The following is a 9,729-nucleotide window of genomic DNA, read 5'->3' as shown; positions in this document are numbered from 1 at the left end:
ACGAAAGACTCCAGTTTGCTATTTCTTTGGTGATTTTCCAAGATTCACGTCCAAATAGGACCGACTTCACGTTGCTGGCAAAGATCCTCAGCTTTGTTTTGGTGTTGAACTTCTTTGACTTCCAAATTCCCTTGAACCTCCTGAATGCACCCCTTGCCTTTTGTATCCACTGTAGTAAATCTGCATCTCCCCCTCCTATTAAGGTAACCATGGACCCCAGATATGTAAACTTGTCAACTTCTCTAATTGGTGAATTGTTGATGGTGTGTGTAGCATGTATGCTAATGCTTTCTATTTTGGTGATGTTAATTTTCAGCCCTACTTGCACTTTGTACTGCTGTTACCAATTTACTTTTCTCCTGCATGTTATGCAAGGATTGTGACATCAGGTAGATATCATCGACAAAGCAGAGTTCTTCTTGCCATTCAGATTGGTTCCTCCAAGGTATCCTATTCCTTCTCTGCTCAGTTGTTTTCCACAACACCCAGTCCAACACCACTAAAAACAACAATGGAGACAGCATGCAACCCTGTATGTAGTAACTTCAACTTTGGATGACAACCTGGTGTTCCAAATTACATGACATTTGTGTTCATTTTGGGTACTCCATATCATCCGTACAAATTTATCTGGACACCGACTACAAAAAAAAAAAAATAAAGAGGAAAAGAAGAAAAAGCATCTAGTGATCACAACAATGGCAATTGCGACGGAAGTAAAAGCTAGCTATTGTGTGCAGCATATGGCTGCTGGTTGCATCATTTTCTGGGGGGTGCGGATGTCCAGTTGATGCAGTGCCCTCTATTACCAGTGTATTGGTACTCATTTTGCCAACCTCAGAAGGATGACAGGCTGAGTTAACCCCACCTAATGTAAATTCATCAGTCGACAGGGCCTCAAACTCAAGATCCTAAGATCTGAAGCCAGCAACTTTAACCGTTAAGCAAACACCAGGCTTACAAAAGTAAAATATTAACTACCATGTGGCTTTAACTCAGCAAATTGGATGGGTACAAGAGTGCGGCTCATCCTAGCCAATTGTTAAACAGGAGTCATAACTTGTTCAGGGTGCCAGAGACAGCGCACCCACTCTTTGTGAAGGACACCGTGGGGTCTTTAACATTCACCAATGAATGCTGGTAGATGGAACACCCAGTTTAACATCCATCTGAAGGACGGGGCGGGACACGTATCGATGAATCTCCGTCTGGGAAACACCAGGATAACAGATTATAGCTGGGTCAGGATTCGAACCCAGGCGAGACAGCTTAGAGGCGAGTTTGACATCATTACGCTGCAGCAACTCTGTCGACAGAGTTTCATCGTTACATGTTCTTTTATGGCAGCCTCATCTTGAAGCCTCAAGTGTGGGGCAAGCGAAGTCTCTTTTACCGCAGTACATCTGCTGTAGCTTGGGCTGGCAGGATAGCATAGAGATGTGCGCACAAGTTTAGGTTAGAATCCCGGCACAGCTACAAACGATCAACTCGGTGTTTCACAACCAGGGCGACACAGCGACGTGTGCACCATCCTTCGTGGGGACAGTACGTATGACCGCGATGTACGCACCATTTTTCTATTGTTGCACTCACAAATCATTCTGTCAGCATTGACAAATCTGCCAGCATTGCTCGGTGGATGTTAAACATCGCACAGCGTATTTCACGAAGAGGACGCAAGTCATCACCGGCATCCTGAGCCTGGGTGTCGATTTAACCATTAAAAGGTGGCTGGCTTGAGATCTCAGGATATTGAGTTCGAGCACTTGTATTTTCTCCGTTGAACTAACACCAGATGGGTTGACTCAGCAAACGTCATCCATCCGAGGTCGGCAAAATGAGGACCAGTTTACCATGTAACAGGGGCACTGCATCAGCGGAACAGCGACGCTTCCAGGAAAAAAAAATGATGCAACCAGCAGCCACAGTCTGCAAACGAAACAGATTCCAATATTCCTGCCAAATCAGTCGAGGCCTGACTAGCTGCTAGCCGGTAAGTTAAAATGAAACCACCAGGTGGGAATATTGGGCCGTTAACAGTCCGCGTTTGTGACACGTGCGCGCGCCTCCCTGCGAAGAAGAAGATCTCCAGAAGACGTACCGTACGTCATGACGTCACACTCAAAAATCACCGATTTATTGATAGACGTGAACTCGGAATCAAATTGGGTCCCATGACGGCAGCGAGCTTGTTCTGTCTAAACTCGACCTGCCGAGGGCTTCGATTATTACAGGTAGAGCATTAGGCCTCCAAGTCGTACATGGTGAATGCACTGGGAGTGAAATAATCAGAGTACGTCCGCACGAGTGGATCGATAATAATAACCAGACACGGCTCACGTACTCCGTGCGGTCCTGTCACCGATAACTTTAAAATATCAAAACATCCTCGTGCTGCCTCGACGAGTCCGTACACCGCGTTTGAGCGCTGCTGCATTCGCAAGGTGGCCCCGATCAAACAAAGCCGGAACGAGACCCGGATCGAGGAGATAATATCAAGAAATCAAAAAGGCACCAAAGTACGGCAGCAATGGGGAAAGTGGGTCTCAAAGAAGATCTCACCGAGGAAAGGAATTCCAGTGTCAATTCAAATTCCGGCCGCGAAGTTCACTCGAGCGACTCCAAAACAACCGCAATGGACGACTTCCTGAAGGAAAATTTCCTGTTTCGAGACATCCGTCTCTTGGACTGAAGCCCGCCCGGTACGCTCCGCCCACACGGAGCCCGCACGGTACGCTCCGCCCACACGATACGCTCCGCCCACACGGAGCCCGCACGGTACGCTCCGCCCACACGATACGCTCCGCCCACACGGAGCCCGCACGGTACGCCCCGCCCACACGATACGCTCCGCCCACACGGATCCCCCCGGTACGCTCCGCCCACACGATACGCTCCGCCCACACGATACGCTCCGCCCACACGGAGCCCGCCCGGAACGCTCCGCCCACACAGCCAACTCTGCCAGGTTATCATCTCAACCTGCAGATGAAGGGCAAACGGCGTTCTCAAAGTAAAACTTTTACTTTCAACTGGAAACAATTTTGTATTTACTCGATAATAAAACAACAAGCTCAAATGAGCTAAGTTCCTCGTCCTCTTAATGATGTCATAAAAACGAATATGACGTCATTTTTGATGTGTCAGGTTTGCGATAAATTATATATCTGTGCTAATGCCCGGCTTGATTCCCGCAAATAAAATTCAAACGGCTTGCCTAGTTTCAGAGATAATGGTACGTATAGGCGATTTCCATTAGCGGCGATATTATGACGTCAACTTTTTTTTCTCGGAAGAATTTCTAAAATCGGAGATGGTTACTGCGTGCGCGTGGGCTTTCTGCATATGCATGGCAAGTTTCACGAAGATCCCATGAAAAGTCTGGGTTGTGAAACAAAAAATGTCAAAAAATAGGAATGACGTCATAAAAATTGATATGACGTCATAGTGATATATCATACGTGCGGTGATTCATCTCTGCTAATGCCCTGTTCGATTCCCACAAACAGAATTCAAAAAGCTTGCCCAGTTCAAAAAGCTTGCATGCGCAGGGTAATAAGACAACTGTTTGCATGACAAGACCCCCCAAAATGGCACAGAAATTGCAAGAGCAGGTACTTATTGAAGAAGAGTGTCAACAATGCCAAAAAATGAGGATGGGAAACGTATCACCAAATCAGGAAAAGGATGACATCGAGCACCTCTCAAAAACCACATGACATCGAGCACCTCTCAAGCTACAGCAAGATCTAAAGTGCCTCAATATGAATCAAAGACAATGAGTGTTATTTTCAACAAAATTTGGCACAAAGAACACAAGCCATTCAGCAAAATCACAACTAACAATAGAGAGCAGGAAGTACAGGCAAAGGCCCAGCAACTGAACCGTCAAGATGTGTTGCTGCAAATTTCTGGGAAAGTACAATGACATGGTTTCTAATGACATTTGTAACTATAAACACTTTGTAGATGTATTCAACAATTTCAACTGTTCCAAAGCATCTCCTATTGGAACATTCGCTGCACACACAAATGCTGATCCATTACTTTGTTCCATTACCAACCTAGTTGGGTGGTAGTAATGTCCACTTCTGACTCCGAGTTCAGTAAGCTGTTGCTGGTACATGCCTTACAGGACAGACATTACTCTACTTTGTGATTTGTGAAATAACAGTTCATCCACTCGCTTCACGAGTGCCAATAATGCTGGGTTGTAGAGTTTATTTATTTCAGAGTTTCCTCTGGGTACCTTCGTATTGTTGAATACATCCACACAGTGTTTATGGTAACAGATGTCATTGGAAATCATGTCATGCCCTTTCCCAGAAATTTGTCAGATAACATGTGTCCTTTGTGTCAAATTTTGTTGCAAATAATACTCATTGTCTTTGATTCATATTGAGGCAACTTGCAATGGCTCAATATGAAAATATAACATGTATATCTTGTTGTAGCTTGAGAAGCATGAGATGTAGAGCCTGTCTTTTCATTGGTTTGCTGATTTGGTGATACATTTCCCATATTCATTTTTTTTGGCGTTGGTGATGCTCTTTTTCAAAAAGTAACAGTTCCCACAATTTCTGTGTCATTTTGTATCTGATCATGCAACCTGTTGTCTTGTTTAGCTCTTGTCTGTAACCGTTCAGCAGTTTCGTAACATCTTCCTTCCATTGCGGTGTGTAGCATGGACAGGATTAACGTTGAACATATTGTTGTGGTTACCAAATTCGCAAACCACCATTCAGGTCCCTTAGGTGAGGTATCTCGGTAAGTGCATGTGTAGTTAGGCCCAAACCCGTTGTCTAGTGGGAATACATGTCATTTATGCGTGCTGCGACTCTTCAGGATAGCCGTTTTTCTTTTACTATCTTTATTTTGGACCAACCGCCATGATTACCACCACAACCACAACATCAACCACCAACCACAACGCCGCTTCACCACAACCGCCACGACCTTCACGTCACACCTCGCAACCGTAGCATCGCCACCGTTCTTGCCCCGCTGTGGGTACCGGTGTTGGACTCGTGCAGGGCGCGCGTCGAACAGCGTGTACAAAATCACGGATTTTGTGCTTCAAAAACGGATCAAAAACGACACACGCCCACTTTTTGCCGTCCAATCGGTGAGCGAGGGGCGATTTGGCCCCGCCTCCAGGACGATCGATATATGCAAATTTGTGGATCAAAAAGCCTTCACGCCCACTTTTTCTCGGGCCAATGGGGAGCGAGGTGAAAGGTCAAAGGCGAAGCTACGGGGGGATAAAAGGACCGTGTTCGTCAGTCAAAGTGGAGAGTCCAAAGAAGAGTCCAGAGGCGGAGAGGCGGAGAGGCGGAGAGGCGGAGAGGCGGAGAGGCGGAGAGGCGGAGAGGCGGAGAGGCGGAGAGGCGGAAGCAGAGGGTCAAGACTTCGCGGGCGGTGGAGCTGCTCGTCGTGTGCGTTGGAGTCGGAACGGAGGGGACGAGCTGTGGAAAGGCGGCGACACCAGACGAGGGGGTGCTCGCGTCGTGCAGGAAGCTGCACCCGAGGGAGGCCGACAGCGCGACCTGGCCGAGGTGGAGACGCTCGTCGCACATAATAAAGATCCTCTATACCCCGAGCATCAGCAACCCCCTCCTGTTTCCCCCCGCGCTGAGATAGTGTGACCAAGGGGGCCCCTTTCCCACCCCCTGCCAGACACTGTCCGCGAGGCCCGCGGAGTTGGGGCGCCATCGCCGCTCCGCGTCTCATCACCAGACGGGTAGGCGCGACCCGGTCTCGGCCTCAGGCCCGCCTCATCCTTGAGGGTATTTCTTTTCCTTGGTTTTGGGTATGTGTTGTCGGCGCCGTCTGTGAAGTAAAATTGTATAAGTGTTGCCGTGTGCTCGGTAGTCGGTATTAGGTCTGCATTGTGTTTTCGCTTTTATATTTGCTTTTTGTGTAAATGGAATTGTGTTTTTTCTGTGTGCTTTTGGTGGAATTGTATATGTGTGCTTCCCGTGTGCCGCGAATAAATGTGCTTTGTGTTGAACTGTTTCCCGCTTCGCTTCGTCATTTCTCCCATTGAATCCTCATCTTGCTTCACGTAAAGGGTTGGTAGTGGGCTGAATACGTTCCCGATACTCTTAATCGAACCGTCGAGGTCGACGCGATAACACCGCTCGGTTATTCTGATAGTACGGAACGGGTCGCTTAAGTGGCCCGTGTCCGAAGTCGACCTGCGGCGAGGTGCGATCGCCCGGTCTACCCTCCGCGTGGGTACTTAGGTAGGTCGAATTTGGCGAGCAACCCTATCCCACGCGGGGGCTGATTGGCTCGATCGCGGTGAGACCGAAAGGTCCACCCGTGACTGGTTCCCGGCGTTAGTCCGAGAGGGTCACGACTGGATTGTCCGTCCGGTGGGCGACGTGCCGCGATTCGAGTTACGTGGCCGTCGCACGCCGGCGGGCGCGGAATCCGCAACACTGGTGTCAGGTCGTGCGATACAAATTCATCGCCCTCCTCGCGGCACTGGTATCGGAGAACAGGAAAACGGGCTCTCCTGTCTCCAATTAAATTCACGGGAATCGGTCTAGGGGTGAGAGAAGCGACCCCCGATTCCCTCCAAATTACGAGCGAGCTAAATTAACCCTTCACGAGAAGCAAGATGGCGTCTCAAGGCGTGCGGGAGCCGGGGGTATTAGAAATGTATATGTGTAATAATGTAGAGTCCATGGTCCAGGATGGAATCCCCGTGCAGGAAATGTTGATTGTGCAGGAACACGGACTCGCCCAACTGAACCCAGGGCCCGAGGTGGGTGCGGCAGCGGCCGCGGTGTATGACACCTCCCCCCCCCTCTCCACCAAGACCCTTCCCCAACCCCTGCCGAAACGGCTCACTCAAGCGCACCCGACATGGCCCAGCTATGCGCCATGCTGGCGGCAATGACAACGAGGATGGATGCGAATACACAACAAATAAATGCGGATATGAAAGGCATGAACGAAAAGATGGATGCGTATACACAAAAGATGGATGCGAATACACAAAAGATGGATGCGAATACACAACAAATGAACGAAAAGATGGATACAAATACAAATGAAATGAAAAACGAAATGAACAAGCAAATAAACGGAATGGAAGCAAACATGAAGGAGGAAATGAAAAAGTTCCGGGGTGAGACGCAGAACATGGGCCGATGCCTGCAGGCGGGCATGAAGGCCGTGACAAAGGAAATAATAGTTGAGACAAGGGAGGTAAAGGGTGAAGAGTTGGCAGAGACACGGGAGATAGAAAAAATAGAGGAAAGACTACACGAGGAAGACGGGGTAAGTGACGCACACACACACACAGAGGTAGTGGAGGACAATGGGGGTGAGCTGGCGGACTGGGTAGAGACCCAGTGCGAGCACCTGGATGGCCTCCTCCAGGAACGAGGGGAGGGAGTATGCCCCCTTGAGGAGAGTCACGACCAGGTGAGTTCGGTCGTGCTTTGCAAGGTTGAGAGGACGGGTGCTGTGGACGGGTGCACGGAGAGCTTGGGGGGTATAGAGGCCCCGGAGACCCTTGTGGGGACACGAATCCCCAGTGTGGTTGTCCCTGTGTGTGTGGTGCAAGGTGTGAGTGCGTCCCCGTGTGTGGAAGCGACCCCGTGTGTGAGTGGTGTGGTGGCGATGGTGCCAGGGTACGTGCTTCCCAGCACGCCGTGTGTGGATGAGGAACCGTGTGTGAGTGTCGCCGTGTGTGTGAATGAGGCACCGCGGGTGAGTGCCCTCGCGTGTGTGAGTGAGGCACGGTGTGTGAGTGAGGCACCGCGGGTGAGTGCCCCGCGTGTGTGAGTGAGGCACGGTGTGTGGATGAGGCACCGCGGTTGAGTTCCCCCGCGTGTATGAGTGAGGCACGGTGTGTGGATGAGGCACAGCGGTTGAGTGCCCCCGCGTGTGTGAGTAGTATGGTTTGTGTGAGTAGTGAGGCACGCGTGAGTGAACGGCCGTGTGCAAGGTCGCTGTGTGCAAGGGAGACCGTGTGTGTGAGAGAGCGGTATGTGAGGGAGATGTCGGTTGGCATGCGGGAGCACGCAGCCGCGTCTCCCGGTGTGAATGTGATGGAGTGGACTGTGTGCGTCGTAACACGCAGGTGTGCGTGGGTTGAATGGCGACGACGACGACGACAGATGAAAGAAAGCCGAGTAGCGGCTGTAGTTGTTTCGGGGACCGTGCCGGGTTCACCCAGCCGCGAGCACGCGGTTCGTGCTGTGCAACGCACGAGACCGCCACGTGCTCGCTTGCGAGAGTGAAGTCCCGGTCCGGAAACGCACGCGGTGGATTTGCCGATCCCGCGGACGGACAAAGTTTAGGCAGGATAATGGATTTGGACCGGACGGGTTCTCCACGCGATCGTGTGTGTTAAGCTCCAACGGGCAAAGCACATGTGTTCGCGTGGGGAACCCCTCGAGACGTGGGGCTTGTGGTTTTTTTTTATGCGCACGGTGACGTCATGGCTGCACGTGTGGTTGGAATCCGGCAGGAGGGGTATCCCGGCCGGATGGTACCGTCCAAGGAGGGACGAGGAACACGTGCAGCTGCATGACGTCACGGGCAGGTGCAAAGTGCGCGAGCTCTGAGTTGCCGCGCAGGTGCTGCGCATGAAAAAAAAAAAGGAAACAGCAAGCCTCACTTTCGGGTGCAAAGGATTCCTGGGCAAGGGGTGAAAGACCCCCTTACCTGGGCACAGGATGGAAACTAGTTAGGGGGAAGGGTTAGCTTAGTTAGACGGACTTCATGGGGCAGGGGTAAGTCCTCATGGAGTCCGTGGAATGGATTAGTTAGAGGGATTGTAGCCAGATTTAGGTTGGGAAATTGATTTATGGGATTATTTTGGAGACAGAGACAGACTTTGAATGTGTAGAGGGGACGTAGTTTAGCTACGTAGTGTTAAAAGGAACGTGCTACTAGTTTAAGGGACGACGTGGGAGCACAAGTTAGTTAGGGGATGCAGATAGAAGGATGGCAGAGTTCAGTGGTGTGTGTGTTGAAGAGTTGTTGGTGAGTGAAGTGGAAGCATGTGCTTGTTGAGTGAGTGAGGCCAGCGGGTCTGTGTGTATGGAGTGAATGGGGAATGCATGGTGCGATGAGTGATTGGGGGGAGGAGTGACTCCCGCCCAAGGGACCCCGGGGTCAGAGTAAAGTGAGTTAGGGGGTTAGTCAAATTGAAAAATGGAGGTCGTTTTGTTGTTGGTGGGGAAGTCGGCTCGAAACCCGTTTGGAGGGGTGCAGGAGCCCTGTTGACGGGCTTGGGAGCGTGGCTGCGAAAGGTGAGTATCGCTGAGTGGGTACCCCGGGCACCAGGCTAGTCGGCCGTGGTAGGCCAAGGGCCCATGGGGGGCCGGGATAGCGTAGTGGGCACGGGTGCGCCTGCTTGGTGCGGGGGCCCGGGGCGCCATTAGCCGCGTGGGCAGTGTTGTGGGCACGGGTGACCCTCGGAAAGGGGCCTGGGAGGCCGGCCTGCCACGTGTGCGTTTCAGGGGAGGTGCCATGGGGGGCACTCCCCGGTGTTAGGGAGCTGGTAGGCTCGGAGGCAGTGTAGTGCCCGGGGGTGCCATAGCGGGAGAATCGGCAGAGGGTCGTGCCTGCCAAAGGGAGCCACGTGTCCCAGCCAGGAGACCGTGTGAGGGCACGGAGCGAAAATTGGGGGGGCGAGGCCCGAAATTGTGAGGACACCAACACAGGCGACGGGAATCTGGGTTGTTAGAACCAATAGTTTAAGCG

General features: G+C 51.3%; 1 protein-coding gene across 7 annotated transcripts in view; it reads right to left on the bottom strand.

Annotated features, from left to right (window-relative positions):
- Positions 1-2,718, bottom strand: part of LOC147032987 (phosphatidylinositol 4-phosphate 3-kinase C2 domain-containing subunit alpha-like) — a 168,508-nt gene extending 165,790 nt beyond the window's left edge. For 6 of the 7 annotated variants that reach the window (XR_015055420.1, XR_015055421.1, XM_085871067.1 and 3 more), the window contains exon 1: positions 2,563-2,718. The gene's annotated coding sequence lies outside the window, so the exon portion shown is untranslated. The remainder of the gene's footprint in view (positions 1-2,562) is intronic. The other variant, XM_085871065.1, reaches the window with a different exon arrangement.
- Between the last annotated feature and the right edge of the window lie 7,011 nt (positions 2,719-9,729).

The sequence above is a fragment of the Eptatretus burgeri genome, chromosome 2 (genome assembly GCF_056783735.1).
Source record: "Eptatretus burgeri isolate ZD-2024b chromosome 2, Ebu_testis_v1, whole genome shotgun sequence".
Classification (NCBI taxonomy): Eukaryota; Metazoa; Chordata; class Myxini; order Myxiniformes; family Myxinidae; genus Eptatretus; species Eptatretus burgeri.
The sequence above is the reverse complement of the archived record's forward strand: the minus strand, read 5'-3'. Positions and strand labels throughout refer to the sequence as shown.